General features: G+C 31.6%; 1 protein-coding gene and 1 long non-coding RNA gene across 5 annotated transcripts in view; one reads left to right on the plus strand and one right to left on the minus strand.

Annotated features, from left to right (window-relative positions):
• Positions 1 to 26,604, minus strand: part of LOC114338522 (protein decapentaplegic) — a 349,390-nt gene that overhangs the window by 62,196 nt on the left and 260,590 nt on the right. The gene's annotated exons all lie outside the window — the stretch shown is intronic.
• Positions 8,395 to 13,486, plus strand: LOC126880529 (uncharacterized). The gene is made up of 2 exons (XR_007696627.1): positions 8,395 to 8,571; positions 11,537 to 13,486. It is a non-coding gene; the product is annotated as an uncharacterized LOC126880529 (long non-coding RNA).

Genomic DNA, 26,604 nt, shown 5'->3' on the forward strand with positions numbered 1-26,604 from the left:
AACCGTGAAAGAATGTACTATTTGTGGAATATTAGAATTAACTGTTACTTGATCCCTCTTCGGCTTTTGATTTTCTTGACAGCTTGGCATGCTCAGAACTAAAGTTTGTGTAGACAGTTGGTCCAATGCTGGAAAGGTGTCGGTGTCACTCTCTTATTGGATACTTAGGAAGTTTTTTGAGTGTCTCTTATTGGGACCCCGAAGATCAAGCTGTCGTTAGAAATAATATTAAACTTGTTCTGTGGGATTATAATCTGGCGAACAAAGAGGCCATTCCTTACAAGCAATACCGAGCTCTTCAATATACATGGCACACAATTGGCCAACAATCATATGGATGAAGAGTGTGATATTTTGTGACTCTCTCTAATACTGAGTATGTACGAAGTAGCTCTCTCCGCGATATTTTTAAGTGTTTAAATGTCCAGCACGTCTTTATCATATAAGACATCTGCCGTGGCATCCTCTACAAATGGTAAACAAGCTTGCTACTGTAGAATGTCAGTATGTGCCCTAAACGTAGAAGCTCTGGCTCTGTTAGGACATATTTTGTATTTAACTATCCTAGTGCCAACGATGGAAGGAGTTGGAACTAGACCTATGCTAAAAAATGGACGAAAGAAGGCTGAGAAGAAGAAGGTGAACATGCAATTTATATTGGTATTACTTTAAATTTAATAATGATCACCATATTTCTACTTTTCAATTCTTTTTGGTGGACAAATCGCAAAAAACTTCAGCATGTATCGATGATAGAAATTTTATGAAATATTTTCTGCAGGTCATTAAAGATCTTATAACCTTAACATACATTCCGTGCCAATTACCATACACACCATTAAACATTAACATCTATTGCCATGGTTTCATTATGCCAAACAAATTCAAAGATAATATCTAATAAGCAATATATTATAAACTGACTTTTTATTGGCTCAACAATACCGTTTGCCGAGAGTTAATAATCCATTAAAGGGCATTATCCTGTCAATTATATTCTTTTTTATTTATGTTGAGGTTGGTATTAAACTTGAAATGAATAATGGCAGGTGTAATTAGTCATTGAGGATCGTGTTTCTTTAATCGAGATTCCTTAATTGATCGTAATATGGATAAAATGTTTTAGCACTTTGCAGAAAAACGGAGTAAAAATTATGGTGCATTTCTTGATATATGAGAGTACACTAAAGTGTTTTTTTTAAGTCGTCTGAACGCATTCTCTGGTGACATTGCAGCCTTTAGGCTAGTTGTGCTTTCCTTCCATATTCTTTAAATGTTTTTACCCTTCCGCCAGCTTGTAGAGGTCTCTTGGGTGGATTCCATATATATTTTCACTTGGTCTACAGAAAACAAGAATCTATAAAGCAACAATTAGACCTATATTGACATATACGGCGGAGACAAGACCTGGCACATCTAGACGACTACTAGCAACAACAGAGATGAAAATACTTCGACGAATATCAGGGAAAAGTCTGTTGGATAGAAAGAGAAGCGAAAACATAAGAAGATCATGAGATGTAGAAGACATAAATGGATGGGTGACAAAACGGAAACAGGAGTGGAACGAACACATTAGTAGAATGGCAGAAGATACGAGTAGCACGAGATAAGTCACCAAATGGACGAAGAAGTATTGGCAGACCAAGAAAAAGATGGTGCGATAATTTAAACAATTTAAGAGGCTAATATTGAAGAAGAAACAGGCTTGAAAGCCTACATACAAGAAGGAAGAAAAAGACGAAGAAGAAGAAGACTTGGTCTACAGTCTCCGTATATTACTCGTTTTCTGTGATGCAAATTCCTGCAGTAGCGCAACATATATGTCTGGCTGTCTCGATTTCTATGTTTCATAATCTGCAGCTTGGATCTCCATTGTATGGTCCAATCGTATTCAGATGTCTTTTACTATGTCTAGTAAGTAACTGTTATGCTTTTGAGCTGATTCCTGTTTATTTTGAGCAGTTTTGCAGCTCTCTTTTCACAGGTCTGAGTTATCGAACTCTTCTTATAAGTCTGTGGGTGAATCTGTTCTCCCAGAGGTCGCGTCATTGAAGAAATTAATACATTTGATATAGATATATTAATTCAATTTTTTAAAGAAAACTATATGCTTCATTTTACCACTCGAGAGGACTTTATGCTTTGCTAATATTGTAATATCATTTCTCTTCTTCCTTAGCTTTTTACTTTTCAGGGATCTTTATTTTCTTTCCGAACCCTTCAGGGCTTCAGGGGTTTTCTTTAATCTTATTCGCCCCCATTTCAGTCCACCGTCTCTTTTTCACCTAAACCTGTTTCTCTCAAGTCCCTTGCCATAAAGTCCTTCCATCTCCTCCTCGGTTTTCCTCTACTTCTCCTTTCATCAACCAACTTCTAACAGCACTATCCTTCGTACCACAGAGTTTTCTTTTTCATTTCTATGTCTAACGTAACCAAACCATTGCAGTCTTTGTTCTTGAATATTTTTTGAGACTGTAATGGCTCCTGTAATTCGGCTCTTTCCATAATCAAGTCTTTGCTGATCCTGTTCCATCTAGTCTTACTCAGCTTTCTTTTTCTTCTTCTGCACGTGCCATATCAGAATTATCCGACGTTGGCGATCACCATTGCGAAGTCTTCTCGATCTTCTGCAATATGGAATAATTATCCTTAACTCAGCATCCACCGTAACGTTTTCATTTCAGCTATGTCCACCTTATTTTCCTGAATCTTCGTTATAGATCACATTTCACCGCCATTCACCAACGCAGATCTCACCACAACGAATCAACTGAAAACAGCACCATGAACAGCGTCCCCTAAAAAGGGAAAATCTGAGGAGGAAGAAGAAGAAATGAATTTAAAGACAAAGGCATATAGGTTTACTTACAGAGAGAAAAACTAGTTCACTTACAAAGGATAATAGTCCAGGGCGCATCTGTTTTGAGATGGACGTTGAGAGGTGACTCATATTTTTTTGTAGAAATTTCTTGAAATTAACTCCTATAATAATAATTGGGTTATCCTCCCACTCAAAAATGTCCGGAACATTGTTTAAATAATCAAAATGTCAAAAAATGATGGAAAAACTCGATTATTTTCTTCGTTTTTTGATTATACCGTTCAAAGTATTGACTTTCGAGAAAAGTTGTACTGATATAAAAGTTGCGTAATTAAATTTCCTACAATATAGAATTGGTTAAAAATTTTAAAAATTGTCACTTTTGTTGCAAAATAGCAATAATTGTGAAAACACCATAAAAATACGTATTTGCATTTTACGTTTTTCAACCATTTATGCTACACTTAGGACCTTCATATTTTACCCAGAAAAACTATATAATACAGTAAAACAATACTGTAAATTTTATTAATATCGGTGCAATAGATTTTGCAAAATAAATTTGGCAATCCAGATTTCGCAAAAAAAAATCATTTTTCTAAATGTTGTAGGACTGAAAATAAAGCAGTTAGCAAGTTGAAATTTTTCTGTTTATAGAAGAATACCGTACCCTTCATTTGCAATTTTTAAAATTAAAATCCATTAACTACCACGGCGTCAGGAATTTTTTTAAATAAACATTAATTTTTGGTGCTACGCGCAGGACAGCGGTGTTCGATTCACACAAGTTGATTTCGACCAAAATTTCTTCCAATCATTATCTAATATATTATTTTCTTACACTATATTTTGTTGTATTTTAATATTTTAATTCCACAAAAATCAAACTAATTTGATTATTGTTTGTGAAATATTGTTTAAACAGTTGCATATGTTTAAAAATAATTAACTTTTATTCTCTAACTTAAAACATATGAACAAAGAAAGTTTTTGCCAAAAAATGTTATTTCAAAGGACAGAACATTTATTTTTCAATAAAAAAATTTATTTATTTATATCGAAATGTACTAAAAATTAAAATTTGTCAATCATTATCAAAGGTCATTGGAATGCCCAATCAGAGCAAACTATCCGCTGTCCTGCGCGTAGCACCAAAAATAAATGTGTATTTAAAAAAAAATCCTGACGCCATAGTGGTAAACCGAATTAATTTTGCAAATTGCAAATGAAATGTACGGTATTCTTCTATACGTAAAAAAGTTAAACTTAATGTCTGCTTTATATTCAGTCCTGCAAGATCTTGAAAAAATTAATTTTTTACGAAAGCTGGAATGCAAAATTTATTTTGCAAAATCTATTCAACCGATCTTAATGAAATTCACAGCATTGTTTTCTTATATCATAAAGTTTTTCTTGGTAAAACATCAAGGTCCTAAGTGTAGCACAAATGTTTGAAAAACGTAAAATGCAAATACTTGTTTTTTTATCGTTTTTTCGCAATTATTGATATTTTGCAACAAGGGTGACAATTTTAAAATTTTTAATGAATTCTATATTGTAGGAAATTTAATTGCGCAACTTTTATGTTAGCACAACTTTTCTCAGAAATGAATACTTTCAAAATTATAATCAAAAAACGAAGAAAAAAATCGAATTTCTCCTTCATTTTTTGACATTTTGATTATTTAAATCATGTTCCGGACTTTTTGAGTGGAAGGATTACTTAAATATTAATATATGAGTTATTTTCAAGCGATTTCTGCAAAAAAATATGAGTCACTTCTCAACGTCCAAATGTACTAATATTTTTACAGATGCGCCCTGGTCTATAAAATATATAAGAACAGTGAAAGAATAATGATCAAATAAAAACTTGCAAGATCTTAAGAAAAGCAACCAACAGTGACTATGAAACTATTGGAATGATTCTAAGGAAAAACATGGACAAAAATCTTTTAGTTAAATAAGAAAGATAAGGTAAAATTTGCATACAGACAATAATAATACTATTAGTAATTTTTATTGTTATAATGATACAAGAAGAAAAAGGTGTCTCTTAGGCACCTAATTGTCCGCTTGCCGTCTTATGACTTTACGCATTATGCAAAAATAAGTTTTCCGACAAAATTACTATCGTGCTCACTTTACAACTTCCTAATACTATACTATAATGTCTCTTTGTAGTAGTAGTACCTTTTAATTTTCAATTTCATTTAAAAACTTTTGAGGAGATGCCGTCTTCAAAAAAAAACCGCCAAACAGTTATGTACTCGTCAATATTAAGTTTTTAATACTACAAACACAATCTTTTACGATTCTTAGCCAGTACTCCATCGTCTCAAGGGCGCCAGACAGTAATAAAAATATAAAATCGAACTTTTAGAAGGTATTTCGAGAAATTTTTATAATTTACTAGAGAAAATTAAAGGAACTCTTCAGGTACTTCATAGAAATGTTTATTTTAAAAGACGATTTCGTATTACTTCGAACAAATTCAATTTGCTAACGAAAACTGACACATATCAAGTGTTAAGCGTACCTTACACGATCAATAGTATTGATGCAATATTACTGACGCAATATATCGTAAAAAACGATAGCCCCCACACGACTTAATAATATTGATCAATAAAGTGTCAACTCGCTATATTAGCGAGCTCATTCGAAGAATTGCAAATTATGATAGAGGAACTCGCAGGCAGCTCCCAATACGTCGACCTAAAAATGCATATGAGAAAAACAAAAATAATGACCAACATAGATGACCCCAGACGTATAATTATAAATGGCACTGAGATAGAAAAAGTCCAGGAATATACATATATATGTATCTGGGCCAAATCCTAAAACGACAAAGATAACCAAAGTACGGGAATTACTAGGAGAGCAAGACTAGCATCGGCAGGATTTGCCAAATTTAATTGGATACTTGCCGCAATACTTAAGGAGCAAAGTGTTCAACCAGTGCATCCTTCCTATCATGACATATTCTCTCTCTCTCTCTCTCTCTCTCTCTCTCTCTCTCTCTCTCTCTCTCTCTCTCTCTTTTCGTTTCTTGGCCGATTAAGACGGCTGGTGGCCAGCTCAGAGCGCCTTCTTGTGTTTATTCTCTGGTCAATCTGCGTACCAGTTCCTTCCATTCTTCCATGTTTCTTGCTTTGTTTTTCACTTCCCCCCAACTTAAGCCGATTCTGTTGTGTTCTCTGGTTACTGTTTTCTTCCAAGTATTATCTGGTCGTCCCCTCTTCCTTGTCCCCTCAGGTTGATATTCGAGTGCTTGTCTTGTGATGTTACTAGGATCTTTTCTTAACGTATGGCCGATCCATTTCCATTTCTTCTGTCTGATTGTTGTTATTATACTGGTTTCGTTTCGTTCGTTTCCATAGTTCTCCATTCGTTATTTTATTATGCCAGTAAATTTTTAGGAACTTTCTTAAGGACCTATTTACAAAAGTCTGTAGTCTCTTTGTTGTGCTTTCGTCGTTCTTTCAAGTTTCTGCTCCGTAGAGTAATAGCTTTTTACACAAGCATTGAATATATTGATTTTTGTTGACTCTGTTATTTCACTTGTTTGCCAGATTTTATTTAACGTATTGAAGGCGAATTGTGCCTTCGTTTTCTTGCTTGTGTGTCTTTCATGCATCCTCCTTTTCTTTCCATGATTGATCCCAAATAAGTGACTTTATCTACTTCTTCAATTTCTTTGTCTTTTATTTTTATTTTATTAATTTGCGGTTTATCATTTTTTAAGATTTTTGTCTTCTCTGTATTTATCCGGAGACCAATCATGTCAGAGTACTAGCTTATCGACTTTTGTTTGCATGTGAGTTCTGTGTTCTGTTAACAGGCAGACGTCGTTAGCAAATTCAAGATCTTCAAGCTGATTAAAGAAGTTCCATCTAATGCCTGTCCGATCATTCGTTACTTTCCTCATAATCCAGTCTACCAAGATAAGGAACAAAGTAGGAGATAAGATACAACCTTGTTTAACAGCGCTTTCAATAGCTATTTCTTCTGTGATCGCTCCCTCGTGTTCTAGTCTAGCTTTATACCCATCATAAAACAGTTTGATCAGGTTAATAATTTTTGTTGGTAGACCATACTGTCTTAAAACTTTCCACATTTGTTCCCTATTTACTCGGTCGAAGGCCTTTTTAAAGTCGATAAAATTTAAATTTATGTCTTTCTGCCATTCATTACATAGCTTGTTCTAGGATGATTCTTAAGGTGCATATGTGATCTGTAGTGGAGCGTTTAGCACGAAAGCCTGCTTGGTTATTTCTCAGTTTCTTGTCCAATTCTTCTTTCATTCTTTCGTAGCACCTTGGATGGGGCGCTTAATAGAGTTATTGCACGCCAATTTTTACAGTTACTCAGATCTCCCTTCTTTGGCATTTTTATTATCAGTCCCTCTTTCCATTCTTGTGGTAGTTCTTCGTTGGTCCATATTTCATCATGACATATTATGGATGTCAAACCTGGACCCTAAACAAGGCAAATATGAATAAACTAGCCACAACAGAAAAAGCAATGGAAAAAAGAAATGTTAGGCATACGACTGTCAGATAAAAGAGGAACGACTGGATAAGATCAAAAACAAAAGTCGAGGACATAACAACAAAAGTTGCCAAACTTAAATGGAACTTCACATGCCACACTGCTAGACAAAAAGACCAACGTTGGAATGCAACAATACAACACTGGAGACCAATCGCTTGCGCTCTTACCGCAATTCAAACGAGTGAGAAATTACCTTTCTGCACGTGTTACACACTATACTTTTTCTACAACCACAGTTTTTTCTAATAATAAAAATCACAATTTCTAAACGAAGATTTATTATAACAATAAATTATAAATTTTAAACTGTATTTAATTAATACTAATCAATTTAAATTCCTTATACCTAAACAAATTACACAGAAATCAGTTAAAAAATTAATGCACTGCCTTAATTTGTTTGCATTTAAACTATTTTTTCTACAACCGTGTTAAAAATGCAATTTTTAGCACTCCGTAGGAGCGTTAAAAATGCTACTTTAAGGCACTAGTGCTTTAAAAATTTTAAGGCACTGTAGCTAAAAGTGAATTGTCAAATTGTGAAACGTCAAAATATTTACATTTCATTTATTAACATTAATATTAATAAAAAGCGCGCCACGCACGGCGAGCTAAGCTATAATATATATTACAGATTTATTCGCGCTGCATATCCCGAACGTATCCTGATTTTTCCCAGGATATAAGTTTTGTTGGTGGAGACATTGACCCAAATTTACTATGTATGTCGTTGTACTCACTAATAATGCTCAAAAAATTACGGGATCTGGATTGTAATGCATTTTTTTTATAATTCTCATATCATAGTTGCGCGTGAAGTTAGGCGTATTGATGACAGTTGATTTTCAGTTCACCAACGGCAGGCGAGTCTTCGCGAATATCCTATGTATATCTCGAATATGCCTACCCGAGCGATATGGGAGCGATATATTTTTGCAAATATTTTGACGCGATGGCAGCGCCATGTGGTAGAATGAAGAAATATTAATGAAAGCAGTCGTGTTGACGGATAGACGGATGTCATTGTCATTTCATCCAAGAATGCAAGGAAAAAAAATTTTAATTTCAATTTCAATGTATAATTTTTATTTTCGCCTAATTTTTCAGGGATCAAAAGACGCAAACAAAACATCTTTATACGTATATTCAAAGAATAATTTGTATTAAGCAAACCTTAGTCAATACAGGTAATAGTGACAAATTAAAATGTGTTCCTCCTTATGATTTTTAAGATCATAAGATTAAACACCAAAAATTATGAATTTTCAGAAAAATGTAACATTTTGTTAATTATTTCTATATTACGTGATTATTTACTTTATTTATGGTACAAGAATTTTTAACCATTATTTTAATGAGTAAGATATTAAATAAAGCACATCATGTTTTCAAAAATGTTTATGCCTACAAAATTTTCAAATTTTTTCTAGCCTTCAAGTTTAATAATTTGTATCACAACTTACGCTGTAAATAAAGGGATGTAACAATTTATGATCTAGTCCATTAATTAACTACATTTATTTAATTACTAAAAATATGTAGGTAAAAAAGTATCATCTTCCTCCATAATTACTGTTTTTAAATAACTTTCTATGTTGTTCTGGATATTATTAAAATGAATTATAATGATATCATCAGCAAATAATTTTATCTTACTTCTAAATGTAGTAGCGATAATGAATTTATGCAAATAAAAAATAGTACAATAAGAACTGATCCCTCAGGTATTTGCATTGGGGTTTATAAATTTTACTTGAATAATTTTCTCTGTCATATCATACAGGGTGTCCAGAAAAGATTGGTCGGTCATAAATTATACCACACATTCCGGGGTCAAAAATAGTTTGATTGCACCTAACTTACCTTAGTACCTAAAAATGCGCTCATAAAAAAAATTTACAGCCCTTTGAAGTTACAAAATGAAAATCGATTTTTTTCAATATATCGAAAATTATTAGAGATTTTTTATTGAAAATGGACATGGGGCATTCTTATGGCAGGAACATCTTAAAATAAAATTATATAGGTAGTGAAATTTGTCCACCCCATAAACATTTTATGGGGGTTTTGTTCCCTTAAGCCCCCCCCCCAAACTTTTGTGTATGTTCCATTTAATTCATTATTGTGGTACCATTAGTTAAACAATGTTTCTAAAACTTTTTTGCCTCTTAGTATTTTTTACATAAGCCAGTTTTTATCGGGATGCAGCTTCTTTTTTAAGATGTTTACATAAAACTTTTATGGGCGTTTTATTCCATTAATCCCCCAAATCTTTGTGTACATTCCAATTATACTATTATTTTGGTACCATTAAATAAACACAGTATTACAACTGTTTTGCCTCTTAGTCTTTTTTTGATAAGTCACCTTTTATCAAGATGTAACTTTTTTTTCAAAATATACCAAATGATCTAAATTATAAATAAATTTTCAGATTATTAACAGCTCTCTATAATCGTACTTAATCATATACAAATATGTGGCGGATTCAACAAATATTCAAAATATCTCGATAAACACTAGCTTATCAAAAAAAAATACTAGGAAGCAAAAAAGTTTTAAAAATATTGTGTTAACCTAATAGTGCAACAATAATAATTTAATTGGAACGTACACAAAAGTTTGGGGGGTTTAAGGGAACAAAACCCCCATATTTTTATGGGGTGCACAAATTTCACTTTAATGTTTTTAAGATGTTGCCGCTATAAGAATGCCACATGTCCATTTTCAATAAAGAATCTCCTGAGCTTTCGATATATGAAAAAAAAATTGATTTTCAGTTTGTAACTTCAAAGGGCTGTAACTTTTTTTGTGTGCACTATTGTATATAGATAAGTGAGGTTTAATCAACCTATTTTTGACCCCAGAATCTGTGGTATAATTTATGACCAATCTTTTCGGGACACCCTGTATAATTTTGAAAAATGCCAGTAATTTCCTCTTATTTCAAAGCTACTTTGTTGACTTTTATTGATTAAGGTAATTCGATAAGTTGACTTTCCTTTTATTGTTTTTGTCAATCGATCAAACAGTTTATCCCTAGTAAATTTCATTAGATCATCTGTCGTTTTATCCAGTCTTTTTACCTTCTTTCCTTCCAAATAAAAAATATGCTTAGGACTTTATGGAATGCTTCTAAATACATATTTGTATTTATTCCCAATCCATACCTATAATAATATGCCCATGATTTCACTCAATTAGCATAGTTATGTTGAAAATAAATAGTAAATTCTTTTGTAGTGCCATTGTTGTGAAGTTCATTTAGGGTATTTTCTAGAAGATTGCTAAATTCATTTTCACTGGTACTGTTCATTAGAAGTCTTAAACATTTATATACTTCAGCTTTAACTTATTGAGAGCCATTATTTACTGTTTTTAATTGTTTTTGCAAGTTTTGATCAACATGCCAAGCACAAAATAAGCAAGGTAGCGGTAAACCCATTACACTTACCCAAGCATTATAGAAAACAGCATCATCATCACACATAAATACTTTAGCAGTTATAGATCCAGTTTCAGTTTTAATAATTTAAAAGAAATGGGCCATAAAAAATTTATCCGTTTTATTTGAAATTAAGTATGGCACAGGAATACCTTCTCCATACTCATCAACAAGAGTACTTAATAGAAAATCATAACTGTTTGTGCTATGTGTGGAATCTATACAAATGAGGTTTCTACCAAATTTCTTTAATAATTCAATCTGATACTGGGTCATTAAGATCAGAACAATATCGTCTTTCTTATACATATTATTTTCTGCTACTTTCGATTGTAATTTGTAATAAATTACAGGTGATTCATGACCTTATTTATTACACATATTATTTATCCAAGGAGTCACGCTAACAGCATCATTTTGATGTAAATACATAGATTTATGTGTACAAAACTCCTTTTCAATTCAAGTAGTTTCATTTCATTTTGCAGATCTTTTCGATTCAACAAATTAATTCGTTTAATTAGCAGTCATGATACTTAGTTATAAGTATTTTCAATGATAGTGTAGCCTACCAATTTATTAGAAACATTAATAACAACAGACACAGGTCTTTTTTTTAATGTGAGTTAACATAAACTATTTGCCATGGTCTTCAGGCCATAAATGTACATAATATTTTGTAGCAATGCAATTATTCTTACTTTAAGGTGATTCTGGATATGCTCTAAGTCAGTTGATGTTGACATCCATCCAAAATGCATTACCTGCTACTCTAGAAGAAATATTCATCACAGAAGAACTGAATCCCCTATAGAGAGATGCAATGGGATTTTAAAATGGAGGCATAGAATTTTACACTCCAACCATGGCTGAATAAAATAAATAATAATGCATGCACTGTGCTGCACAATTTGTGCATTGGTATGCATAATGTACCCCCTATTGGTTTAGGTGATGAAGAAAACAATCATATAGATATTGATTATGGAAATGTCAATGGAATAAATATAGAAGGTAGAATTCGTGATAGAGATCTGCTCACGGGAAGAAGACTCCAACAAATGCTAATTCAAATTAATTTTAGAAATTAATTCAATAAGTTTGGAAAAATGTATGTTCTGTGTTATTTGTACTTTATGTAAATATTGTTCTGAAGCTATTTTCTTGTGGCATTTTTATGATTAACTATTTAGATGGGAAATAAGCCACAATTAAATTGAAAAAAATAATTTTATTAACGTTTCGACGTCCAAATCGGGTGTCGTTGTCAAAATACAAAAGACTACTAAATTAAACAAAAATGTTGCTAAGTAAAAAATTCTTCTAATAATTTATTTAATCTGACTCATTTATATTGGCAATTCAGACATATATTATACATTTTAAAGTAGAAGACTTTAAAATGATATTGCCAATATTTATGAGTTGCGTTCCTGGGACGACTTAACTGAAAGATAGTTCATTCGATTACATGAAATCAACCTCAACTCAAGAATATCCATCACAAAAAAAATCATAGCATGTGATCTGTCTTTAAAAAGACAACCAAATGCAAAAAAAGTGATTTACTATGGAATCTCTAACGCGAGAATTTTACTGTCATCGTTGCATTTGGTTGTCTTTTTAAACACAGATCACATGCTATGATTTTTTTTTGTGACAGATATTCTTGAGTTGAGGTTGATTTCATGTAATCGAATGAACTATCTTTCAGTAAATTCGTCCCAGGAACGCAACTCATAAATATTGGCAATATCATTTTAAAGTCTTCTACTTTAAAATGTATAATATATGTCTGAATTGCCAATATAAATGAGTCAAATTAAATAAATTATTAGAAGAATTTTTTACTTAGCAACAAGATTTTTGTTTAATTTAGTAGTATTTTGTATTTTGACGACATCCGAGTTGGGTGTCGAAACGTTAATAAAATTATTTATTTAATTGTGGCTTATTTCCTATCTAAATAGTTAATTATGTAAATATGTAGTGTGTTAGCTGTTGTTTTATGAACAACATAAAACATTATGTGAAATATTGACTGTATGTTATCCATGACACAGAACAAAAGTTAAAATGCATGTTTTTACATTTGTAGCCTTTTAATAACCTTATCATAATATAATAAAATAAATGCAAAGAAATTTATGTCTCAGTAAGTTGGAACCATGGACGTATAAATAAAGATATATCTTTATTTATACGTCCATGGTTGGAACCATATGAAAAACTTTTTTATTATCAATTTTAGGAACAAGTTATTCTTTATAAAAGCTTTGCATGATTTGAAACCTTTAAACAACCATCAAATATAAAAAATTTTCAGTTGTATACTAGGTTTGTCAAAAAATATGAATTTTATTAAAGAGTAAACTACCTTTCATTTTTCACAATATCCAAAATTATTATTAACCCTAGAACCACGAAGTGGGGTCACCTGTGACCCCACCGCTCAAATTTTTTTGACATGCGAGTTACTCCGATGATACGTATGTTTTTATGAAAGTTCACATTTAGTCGTAAATGCAGCACATTTCTGATTTTTGACCCCACCTGAGGATAGAAAAGGCTGCTATATTTGTGTTTACTGTGCAGAACATCAATTTAGTATTTGTAAAGATTGTAAATAATATAAAAATAAACTATTCAACTTCTAACTTTGTTTATATCAATGATATCTTATAAAGTATATCGACGGCGGAAAGGCAGGACCTCATAACTGAAAATGAGTTTTTTCGCTTTAGAATAAGTGTATGTGTAATAGGTGCTGATACACTTATTCTAAAGTGAAAACCGAAGTAACTCATTTTATACAAATTTTTCAGTTATGAGGTCCTGCCTTTCTGCCATCGATATGTCAAATATAAGTGCTTTTATATTTTGACTTACTCTGTATATTAGTATTGCGTATTGTTATGTAACAATACAATTTCTGATTAGAAATCGAATCCTTTGTTTGCTAAATAAGTTTAAAAAATATTGAAATGTCGTTTATTTTTAAAAATATTTTTGGGGTCGCTGGTGACCCTACCTTGTGAAATTCAGTTCATTCAAAATAAGATAGGAGGTTTTCATACTAAAGCCATCGATACATAGGTTATTATAAAATGATGGTTTGTTTTAATAAAGCAAATAATTTGAAAGTGTCTGAGTATAGTTTATTAAACACAATTATTACAAAACAAATTTAAACCTTGCATGAATTTCTTTTTGTAACACCACCTATATACAGCATCAATTTCATATTTGTTGGTAATGAGAAGATGAGGTGCATCAACATTCAATTGATGGGCAAATTATCATCAATTGCTAAGTTATGTAACACTGCACTAGCCCTTATAAATGGGACTATATCTCTAATATTTCTTAATGGATGGTGATACAGCTGCCTATAAATCTTTGTTTGAGAAATCCAAAACAATGCTCTATCCCATATGTATTTTTGAACAATAATTATAATTTCTTTACTGTCTTGTTAAATGACCCTTGTCTTTAACTGGAGTCAAAAAATGTTTAAACATGTGTATTCACTATCACCTAAAATATAGTATTCACCACATCTTTGTGGAAGAGCTGCAAACAAATTGGATCTCCTTAAAACTCTGCTATAGTGTACAGAACCTGGATATACAACAAATATATCCCTGATCATTTTCTCGTGATCATAAACCATTTGTGCCTGAAACAAAAATATGTGCCTATTGAGTGATATGAATATAAAAATTAACTGCATTCTCAAAATTGTGGGTCCAAGCACAGATCTTCTGTAAAGCTTATCAATATAGGTATATTAAATGCACTTTAAGCGCCAGACTCCACTTGTGATTTGTAGTTGTGCGATAGTTTTGTCCCAAAGATTGAACACATTGTTTCAAATACAAGTCAATCCATTTACGACTAAATAATCATGGATTGACTTGTATTTGAAACAATGTGTTCAATCTTCGCGACTGCAAATCGCAAGTGGAGTCCGGCGCTAACCCTTAACTACAGAGATCAGATATTTATTACCGGTGGGCATTCCTACAATGCAAATTTTGTGGTAACCTCACCACTTAAGTTCATGTGTCTCTGTACCTCTCGGGCAGTTTGTATATCAGTACTAGTCAAAGCGGGTAGTGTGTATTGTCAATATTTTTTTCTTTTGTAACCCACATAAAAATCTTAACCGGTAAAAATTACCAGAGGTCTGTTTTAAGTAAGTATTAATTAGTCTTACATGGGTGAAATGTGAAATGTTTATAATATTTTTTTGTGTTTTTATGGAAAAAGTGAAGAAATGGACTGTGGAAATCATCGGGGACCTTTAATGAAGATTAAATTTGGAGGAGGAAACTTTGCAAAAATGGAATTGCCATTTAATTTTGTCACAATTTAAACTCTTGCAGATTTTTTTTCATGGATGTATAAATTTTTGTAAATGCTATTTTCTGTTTCTTTGTAATTCTATGTTAGGTTTATTTGTTACAAAAATCAAAATTTTTGTTCATAGCATTTATGGCCGTTTGTTCCAATAGACCAAAAATGTTACCACAATTATCGTTTATTAGATTATTCTTTAAAAAACTTGTATTATATTATTAAAAATCACTCATTTCACCAGCTCTCCCATATCTAGAGACTCCAGAAAAATAATAATGCATAATTTTTATGTTTTCTTTTTATTAGCTTTACCTATATATCGACTCTATTTTATAATGACCGGTAAAAAATACTGGGGCTCTGTAACATTGTAATAATGGAATGTCTGTAATTAAGGGTTAAAATGTATTTGTTGGTGAGGAGGACAACTTATTGTATCTATCATTGTCTAATGAAAATTTCTGTTAAATTGTTTCATATTTATACACATTTAAAATAATATCCAATGTCTTTGGGTAATAGATAGTACAGATAGTTTAGAGAGGTTTGAAAACTATGAATGGATAACTGGCCCTATTTGTATACATAAACTAATTTTCAAATAAATTGCATGTCTAAGGCCCGGTTTTTCAGTGAGAGGTTAAAATGTTGGTTAGCTAACCTAGTTTAAATTTTAACCAATATTTTAACTGTCCTAGCATTTTTCAGTGCTTTAAACCAAGTTTAAAAAATTTCAGTTAGCTAACCACTTTTTTTCTTATGTTGGCTGCAGTAATTGTACTTGCGCATGTGCAATTCGGGAAATAATGAGCAATTTGACAGAAAAAAAGAATGTGTGTGTACTTTGTACGCACCTAAGAAGTTATACTTATATATGATTTCAACGAAATAAATATACTTTCAACAGGTTATTTGTATTTAAAGATTAAACTAATTTTTACTTACTACTTTCCAAAAATTTTTATTAAAACAATACTAAAATAAAAAAAAAGTTAGATAACACAAGGATTTGAACCAGGGACCTCTCGATCTCCGGTCGAACGTGCTACCACTGAGCTAAATCCCTTTGCTTTGACAGGTTACAAGATTTCTCATACATACTGACAAAATACTTTAAAATTTAAAGGAAATATACTTACTATTATTATAAAATATTTTATTACTGAGGAAGACAAATCCAAAGAAACAAAAATTATAATAAATAATACATTTACTAAAAACACTAATATATTCTTTTAATGACTTATTTGCGCTGATACATACCTACATAATTTGAAAGATTAGCAACGAACTACATACTGTCTGTCCTGCGCATGCACCAGGCAAGTATAAAATTTCACCCTCGATCGCAAAGAAGTATAACTTCAAAAGAATATATAAAAACAATTTCATAACCAAATTAAAAAAAAATGTTTAATGGAATATCAAGTTCAGATTCTTTATTTAGTTCATAGCATCTACCTCGGTTTCATAACAGAAGAGACCATTTACAATTACTGGGACGATTTAGAATTTTTTTGCCGATTTCGTTTGTCAAAGACCAGGGTGATATCGCTATTGGAAATTAGTAGCCAGGAAATAAGAAGTCGAACTGTGTAGTAAATAATTATTTTGCTGTATAGACATAATTATCTTTTAAAAATATTACTAGGAATCATGCATTAAATCCTGTTAAAGTATGTGTAAACATAGATACCTGTTACAGTTATAAAAACATATTTCCTTACAATTCCTTCCTATTATAATAACCATAATAATATATAATTTTCTTATAATAATAACAAGAAAGAATACTTCCCACGATAAAAACAAAATACCTAACTATTCTCTTCAAAATAAACATTCCAAATTCGACTCTGATGCATTCACTGCACCCATGCACAATAACCACAAAATTCGGAGTTAAACCATCTAACGAGTATCGGTTAAAATCTTGGTTAATTTAAACGGGCTTAATCTCTAACCTAGTACTGAAAAACTGATTAACCATAAATATTTCGGTGACTGAAAAATAAATAGGTTAACCCATCACTGAAAAACCGGCCTTAACCCTGTTTAACTAGGTTAACTCTGTATATGTAATTACAAAAATATTACATATTTTTACCTGTATTGAATATTTTTGTTCCTATTTTAATATGAATCTGGATCTTCCTTTGGTTTATCGATTTTCACATAAGCCCCCTGGGAAATTGCAATAACGAAAATATCTTTAAATAGTCTGTTTTTCATTGTCATTTACTCATTTGGCCAACGAACGTATTCAGCAGATAAAAAAGTGATTCTACTTACTATTTTGTGTAAACAACTTTTGGATGTGTTGAATGGACCTGTAACATCTCTAAAAGTAATTACCTCATTAGCATGAAAATGGTCAAACATTTTAACGGAGAAATCTTTTGCGAATCTCCTTTTTGATAATGAGAATATTTAGAGTGCCTAAATCTTTCTGATAAGCTTACCTACTACTTTTACTATGATGATGCCAAAATGTTCCAGGACATACTTATCGCCATCGAACAAAGGCACAGTTTCCTCAAAATAATCTAAATTTTTTGGTACTCCCTAAGTGTCAATTCCTTCTAAATTCTCATCGCTGGATGGATGTAAAATGATCACTCATCTGTAAATAACAATAATTCATTAATAAATTAATACATACTGATAAAAATAATATGTGTACTGTTTTTAGTTCCATATTTATAATGTATTAAAATGTAATAAATACTTACTTTTTTATCTTATTTTTACCACTAAAAAAATGTAAGATTTAGTTATATTTATATAAAAATATGTATTATCACCTCTAAAAATAAATAAGTAATAAGTTAACCAAAAAGTTTTTGGCAAAAAAACAACAATCAAACCAAAAATCTGACAATTTACAGTCAGGAATTGTCAACTGTCTCTTGTCTCCACCAACAAAAGTCAAAGAGACATGCAGCGCGAATAAATCCGAAATCTGAAATATATATTATAGCTTAGCTCGCCGTGCGTGGCGCGCTTAATAGTACCACTTGCGCAATTTGAAAAAGGTGGTTTAAAAGGTTTTTTAAAATATAATTTAAACTGTATTATTGCATTTTTAACACGTTTGTAGAAAAAAACTATTAAAATTTGTTAGAATATACAACAATAAAAGTAAGATGTTATTCTATAGTTGTTATGATTTATGTATTGACAGTTTAGGCAGTTTTGATGTAATGTCAAGAAAATATAAAAATGGAATGTCAGTCAAGTTCAAGTAAAAGTTTTTGTAGATATTGTCATGTAATTGAAAATGAATAAATTATGATTGTTGATATATAAGACGTTTGTAGAAAAAATATTGTATGATATACGTGTTAAAAAGTACATTTTTAAGGCACTCATGTGAATTGCAGAATGAGCGAAGCGAATTTTCACATGCGTGCCTTAAAATTGTACTTTTAACACTTATATCATAAATAACTATTAAATAATTATTATAAAATAATTTCACATTTGACGTTATATTTATTGACACACAGCTTTCCTATTAAAATCATTCTGTGAAATCAAATCTTGAAAAAATCATTCTGTGAAATCGTCCTGAAATCAACTGGAATCAAAGGAACCCCATTCATTAACCCTGGAATGAAGAAGAATACGATTTGTTGATCTTATTTCATGACACTTTTATTAAATGACACAAAACACAATTTAATGAACACATTAACAATTTCGGCCATTTACAGTGAACATTTATATTCCAGAACATTTCAAGAAGTCCTTAAATGCATTATTCGTTTCAAATTCTGCTGTGATCATCTTTTGCCATTCTTGATGAAAAAAAACTCGCGTGCATCATTTTATACAGTTTTCGGAGGTTCATTTATATTCCAAGCCAGTGAATCCTCTCCCGGGCATAACTATCGTGCCCATTATCTATGCTAAAAGATCAATAGCATCAATAATGATCAATTATCTTTTTAAAATGCGTTTATATGCACAATTAGTATAGTTTTTACGTGACGGTCAGGGAGATATACATATTTTTCTCATTATAACACAGATAATTAATATGTAATGCATTCTTTGCGATGGAATTTGGTTGCTTCCTTGAACTTTATTCAAACGCTTCGAGTGCAGGTCTGGTTTTAGCCCGGAGGTAAATATTTACATTACAACAAAAAATTAACAGCTTATATTGAGCTAATGAACTAAAGATATATAAAACCGGTTATGAAGTTTACAGGGTGAAGACAACACGAAAAAATTAACAAAACAGTCACAAAGACGAATAACATCAAGTAAGAATCAGTTTTAATTCATATATTTCAATTGTCATTCTGTATACCTATAAGGTTTTAAGATGCACCTTACAAATAGTCGAACGGTAGTTCGAACATTCCAATTCCATCTTAAACTTCGTCGAAAAACACTAAGTATCTCTTCGATTAGAACAAATACGAACCAATCTTTTATTTGTATTGTATGGTACTATTAAAATTAAAGTGCTTGTGTTGTTTATTTAATACTCGCTGAGAGTGAAATTAAACCAAACTGCCGGCTTGAAGATATTATTAAGAACAGTGAAGATATAAACTTTGGTGAGCCTTTTTGACAAATTGTTTTTAACTTGTTTTCTCTCTTTTATTTATGCAGTATTGCTGGTTTAGCTCTAGTGGCTTTCATCTTTAATTATTTTCTTTTTTTTTCTTCAATGTTATTTTTGTTTATGTGCTAATAGTAAGAATATCCAAAGAACCACAATAACATCTCTTCGATTCTGAGAAGAATTTTTCTTTTTTATGATATGCACATTTGTGTGCTACAATACTAAGAAAACCCAGTTACTACCCATGTCTTTTAGTTTCTTTATTATTTGAACCAGTTCAGATTCATAACTTAGATTTTCAATGTGCTGTTCTGCCGTATAATACATATTTATGTATTGTCTCGTTTTGTTTATTTTCATTGTCTGCTTTAGGTATTCTCCGAAATATTCTTTTCATATCCTTATAATTTTTTGCTTCTCTGTTAGTAGTTCTCCTTCAGTGTCTTTGCATATATTATCGTCAATGACTTTGAGCTTTCTTTTATGCTATTATAAAATTTTCTGCTTTGGTATCTGTTGTTAAACTTTAGGATTTCTTATACTTGTTTAGAATTAGTCTATTATTTTATCCCATTTTTTTACATTGTTAGTACCTGATACGATCATATTTTTAAACGCTTTTCTTTACTTCAATTTTGCATCAAATCTTTAGACGTTAATTTGACTGACTTTTCTTCAATGCAGATAAATGATCTGCAGACATATGCATTCGCGGGAACAATACACGAATAGTCAATAAAAAAAAGTTATGTTTATTAATTGTTTAAATAAAAAAAACAATTTTAATGGAAAATGCTTAAATTCTCTTGTTTTTTACAATGTAGAAACTTGAAACTTTTACGAAGTGCAGCTAATGATATGAACTATACATAATTTCACTTTTTACGTTAATTGTTTCAAATTTTGAACGCTCATATATTTGTTTATATATAAATCGGCGTTTATTCCTGTCAAATTTCAATACGATACGAAACAAAACTTCAACCAAAACTCCGATTCAAAAAATTCGTGTTTTTATCGTAGTCTTAGAAAAACCACCGGTAGAGACGTTTTGTGCTACAATTAATATTAGAATTCGTTTTGTCGTAATAATTAATTAAACTCTTTTCTTTAGTTCAATCGTCTGGGTCAAATCTTTGGACGTTAATTTGACTGCCTTTTCTTCAATGCAAACGACTAAAAATTGGCAGACATATGCATTCGCGGGAACAATACACGAATAGTCAATAAAAAATTATTTTGTTTATTAATTGTTTAAATAAAAAAACGATTTTAACGGAAAATGCTTAAATTTTCTTTGTTTTTTATAATGAAGAAACTTGAAACTTTTACCGATTGTAGCTAATTATATGAACTATAGGTACATAATTTAACTTTTTACATTAATTGTTTACGTTATGCTTCATAAATAAACAATAAAGTTTCAAATTTTTTGCCGATTCCGACTACTTTTCATGTTTGTACATCATATGTTTTATAATGTTGTTCTGAAGCTATTTTCTTGTGGCATTTTTACAATTTTAACTATTTAGAATGGGAAATAAGCCACAATATTATTAAAAAATGATTTTTATTAACGTTTCGACGCCCAAATCGGGTGCCGTTGTCAAAATACAAAATACTATTAATATAAACAAAAATGTTGTTGCTTAGTAAAAAAATTCTTCTAATAATTTATTTAATTTGACTCATTTATATCGGCAATTCAGATACATATGATACATTTTAAAGTAGAAGACTTTAAAATGATATTGCCAATATTTATGAGTTGCGTTCCTGGGACGACTTTACTGAAAGATAGTTCATTCGATTACATGAAATCAACCCCAACTCAAGAATATCCGTCACAAAAAATCATAGCATGTGATCTGTCTTTAAAAAGACAACCACATGCAACGGTGACATTAAAATTCTCATAAAATGGATACCCATACTGAAAGAGGAAGTCAATAGAAAGAAAATACCACAATTAGTAAGTCAATAGTCGAGTTAGTACATATTTTATATTTTAGTATTACTTATATACCCATGTATTATTGATATTATTTATAATTTAAACAAAATTATAGTAAAGTCAGAATTTGGTATTAATTTTGAGAGTAAATTAAATGTAAGACCAAATACTTACGATGTCGGGATAATATCACGAGGTTTTTCCTGGTTTTCCCTCGTGATTTACTATGAGATCTCTAACGCGAGAATTTTAATGTCACCGTTGCATGTGGTTGTCTTTTTAAAGACAGATCACATGCTATGATTTTTTGTGACGGATATTCTTGAGTTGGGGTTGATTTCATGTAATCGAATGAACTATCTTTCAGTAAAGTCGTCCCAGGAACGCAACTCATAAATATTGGCAATATCATTTTAAAGTCTTCTACTTTAAAATGTATCATATGTATCTGAATTGCCGATATAAATGAGTCAAATTAAATAAATTATTAGAAGAATTTTTTTACTAAGCAACAACATTTTTGTTTATATTAATAGTATTTTGTATTTTGACAACGGCACCCGATTTGGGCGTCGAAACGTTAATAAAAATCATTTTTTAATAATATTGTGGCTTATTTCCCATTCTAAATAGTTAAAATATGTTTTATACATATTTTAATAAACATGACGATATATTTTAATGTTTGAAAAGTGAAAAGACTAAAAAGTAAAAAATAAAAAATATGAAAAAAATATTTTTAAGAAACGCTTTTCTTTAGTTACGAGTGACTAAAATCAAACATAGTATAAAAAAATCAACTAAAAACAAAAAATAAAAAAAATCTAACACATTCGTTAAAGAAAAGTGTGGTGCGAAAACCGTTTATTCGATGAAGACGCGCCACGCTTTTCTTTAACGAATGCGTTAGATTTTTTCAATTTTTTTTATTTTTTGCTTTTTAGTTGATTATTTTATAATATTATGTTTAATTTTAGTCACTCGTAATTAAAGAAAACCGTTTCTTAAAAATATTTTTTTCATATTTTTTATTGCAAGAAATGCAGCCATGGTTCTAGCTAGACTATTTTATAAAATGGTTCAGTCAATTATTTTGTTATTTAATTAGTCTTTATCTATATATCTATATTAACTATATCTTTAAAATAATATAGAGCAATATCTACCAAAATGCCACATGTCCGATATGTAAATGGCAAACACAAAATATAGATGTTGTAGATAGATGCATAGATAGACATATAGGTAGAGGGCATACATATAAGTAGAGATCTGCAAACATTACTTGACAGTGTCGTTGAGAGCTGTAAAAAAGCACATCTTGATCTAAACGGGCGCGTTCCAAAATAGCGACAACTCTACCTTATCGGTAATAGTCTACGACAGCGGTTCTCAATCTTTTTGAGTCATGTACCACCAAATACTTTTTATTATTTTTGGTACCACCTAACTGAAATACCTATATAGCTAGGCAATCTAATTAACTGTAACAGTGTTGCTGATTTTGGCTGTTTTGCGTTTCGTGTACCACCTCAAATATTGAAATGTACCACCAGTGGTACATGTACCACAGATTGAGAACCGTTGGTCTACGAGAAGTGTACGGTAAATTGAAGGTGGAATTACAAAAAAAAAATATGTATGTCTTTGTACTCACTTTATAATGCTCAAAAAATTACGGGATCTGGATTTCAATGCATTTTTTATAATTCTCGTATCAAAGTGGCGTGTGAAGTTAGGCGTGTTGATGCCAGTTGCGATTTTGGGGTCGACCCGACCCGATCTAACAGCTTGTTTACATGGGGCGGTTTACCAACGTTTGACGCCGCGGTTTACCTGAAAAACCCAACCGCCGCGATTCAGGTTACATAGAAACAAATGCAACCGCTCAACATCGTACATATGGAACCGATCCGTCGTCACACCGCGGCGGTTGTAAGTTTATTAGGGGAGAAATGAGACCGCTAGTCAATCGCTCTCATGTGTACGATGCAAATCGAACCGCGGCCGTTGGGTTTTTCAGGTAAACCGCGGCGTCAAACGTTGGGAAACCGCCCTATCTGAACAAGGCCTAAGGCCTTGTTTAGATAGGGCGGTTTGCCAACGTAAACGTCGCGATTACCCTGTTTATACGCTGGTAAACCGCGTAAAACTCGCGGTTGCATATGTACGATGATGAGCGGTTGCATTTGTTTCTATGTTAACTTGAACCGCAGCGGTTGGGTTTTTCAGGTAAACCGCGACGTCGACGTTGGCAAACCGCCTGCATATAAACAAGGCCTAAACATGAGGACAACCAAAATACTTGTAGTAAGTAAACAACAGTTAACCTACTCGTAGTAAGTACATTGTAACGCAGAGAGTCACGGTGAAATTAGATCCAGAATTCATCAGGCGAGAGCCGCCTGTAGGATGTCCAAGGTATTATGTGAAGGCGCATTTAAATCAAAGCGAACACAAACGAACGAACGAAGGAACGAATTCGTTGGCGTTCGCTTGTGTCATTCGTTCGCTACAAAGTAGGGCCATTTACATTGAAGCGAACGTTCGCATTCGTTGAAGATCGGGAGTGCATATTGCCCGCAGATGTTTTTAAGATGGGCTCGTTGAAGATCGGGAGTGCATATTGCCCGCAGATGTTTTTAAGATGGGCCAGTCACACATTGTGTTTAAGTTTATTGTCGTGTTTCTTGTTGGGTAAATTTTAATACAATAATAGCTTCTAAAATGCAATGTGTGGTCTGTAAGGAAAAAAATATGTCATATTCATAAATATAAGTATAGATTTTGATACGACTTCAATAATTTCATTTTGTCCTGTCTCTATTCTATAATTATTTAATTTAAAAAATTTGATTTTAATAATTAAAATAAAATAAAAATTATTTCCAGACTCAAAAATAATTTATCCAGGTATTTTTTATTATTTTATTGAAAATTTTTATGAAAAGTGTAATTTATTAATATTTTATTTAAATCTGACATTATCAACTAAAGTTTTGAGATAAATAAAACGTCCAAAAATGTTTAGCAATTATAAATTCATATTTCTTCTTCTTCTTAAAATGCCGTGCATTTCTGCGTAGGCGTCCACCGTACATTGTCTTGTTTATAAAATATAGCTGTTTTTAGCAGCATTGCAAAGCATTTTATAGCCGTGGATTCTTGTCCACTGGCGGTGGCGATCACGCAGCCATGACATCCTTTTCCCAGACCCCTCTTACCCTCTATCTTTCCGTCGAGTATCAGTTGCTGAAAAGTGTATCGTTCCCCTCGTAATATGTGCCCCAAGTATGCAGTTTTCCTACTTTTAACATATTTAAAAAGTTCCCTAAAAAAAAACTTCAAAAAAAAATTAAAAAGTTCCCAAACCCGCTCTTCTTAATACTTAATCATTTCTGACTCTGCCCGTCCATGATATTCTAAGCATTCGACGTAGGCACCACATTTCAAAAACTTCAAATTTGTTAATGGAACTGGCCTTTAACGTCCATGCTTCCATTCTGCACAAGAGCACAGGTCAAACGTAACACTTTTTAGCATATAAATTACTGACAAAATATTTGTATTCATATTTCTAATAATGACAAAAGTAATGACAAAAAAAATATCTTCTTAAAATATTTTTTAATTCAATATATTTAGGTAGGTACCTGTAATGTGCTTCGAACTAATGAACGCAATCTGTATCAGCAGCCAGGTAGCAGGTATTATACGCTGTTTGAGGGAGCATAGAGAATAATATATTAAAGAACCAGCTTTCTTAAAATTCTTCCTCCAAAAAGTTGCTTGCTCTTGGTATTATGACTATATATGTTCAAATAATAAATTGTAAAATTGGTGTATCAAAATAAATTTGCTTCTAATTAGTTTTAGCAATTAATTTGATTTGCTTACCTCATTAGCCTTTCTGTGTTGAAATTTATCCAATAAAAACATTAGGCCTTTAAAAGCAAACCACTTCGAACACTCTTTTTGTCTTTCTCGTCTAAATGATGCCAGAAGCTAATTCATTTTTTTTGTTCAGAGACATCACAACCCATTCCAAAACAAGCATCAGTTTTTCTGTTTATTACTTTATATAGCTTCGATTTCGGGTTTCATAGGCATTCTTAATTTCTATACAACTCAATTAATTGAAGTATCTTTTCACTGGTCCATTCCATATTGCAAAATTATGTTTTCACGACTACACAATAAAACAACTACCGTTCGCTACCGTCTAAAATCGTACTACTAATTCGTTCGCTACCGTCTATCCACCGTCCACATTGAACAACGATTTCCTTTGATGATTCGATAACTTACCGACATCGGTTGGAACATGTGCGAATGCGAACGAATTCGTTCGGTCGTGCTCGATTCGTTGTACATATACAATAAAGTTAACGAACGAATTCGTTCGTTCGTTCGTGTTCGCTTTGATTTAAATGCGTCTTGATAGAGACCTAAAACTGGTATTGCTTATTTCACTGCAACTCGTTCTTAGTCTTACTTTATAGTGTCGAGTATTAAACTGTGATTAAAAGTGATCTAAATCGTCTTGAAGCTTTCGAAATGTGGTGCTATAGAATAATTTTAAAATTTTCTCGAAACTCCAGAATACTAGAACGTTTTAGCAAAGCTATCGAGATTATAAAAAGCATTAAGAAGAAAAAACTGGAGTATTGTCGAAGCGAAGATCTGTGGGATATGCGCATTTTGTCAATGAAATTTGATATTTTTTAGACATTCCAGAAGCCGCTACAGATAAAATGTTTTAACAACCCATTAATCATTCAGAATTAGTTGACGGATATTAGTACAGTTAAAATAATTAAGACGATAACTGGACGATAATGATTTAATGAGTGAAATTTAAAGATTTTTCTACTTTATTG

This window comes from Diabrotica virgifera, chromosome 2 (genome assembly GCF_917563875.1).
Source record: "Diabrotica virgifera virgifera chromosome 2, PGI_DIABVI_V3a".
Classification (NCBI taxonomy): domain Eukaryota; kingdom Metazoa; phylum Arthropoda; class Insecta; order Coleoptera; family Chrysomelidae; genus Diabrotica; species Diabrotica virgifera.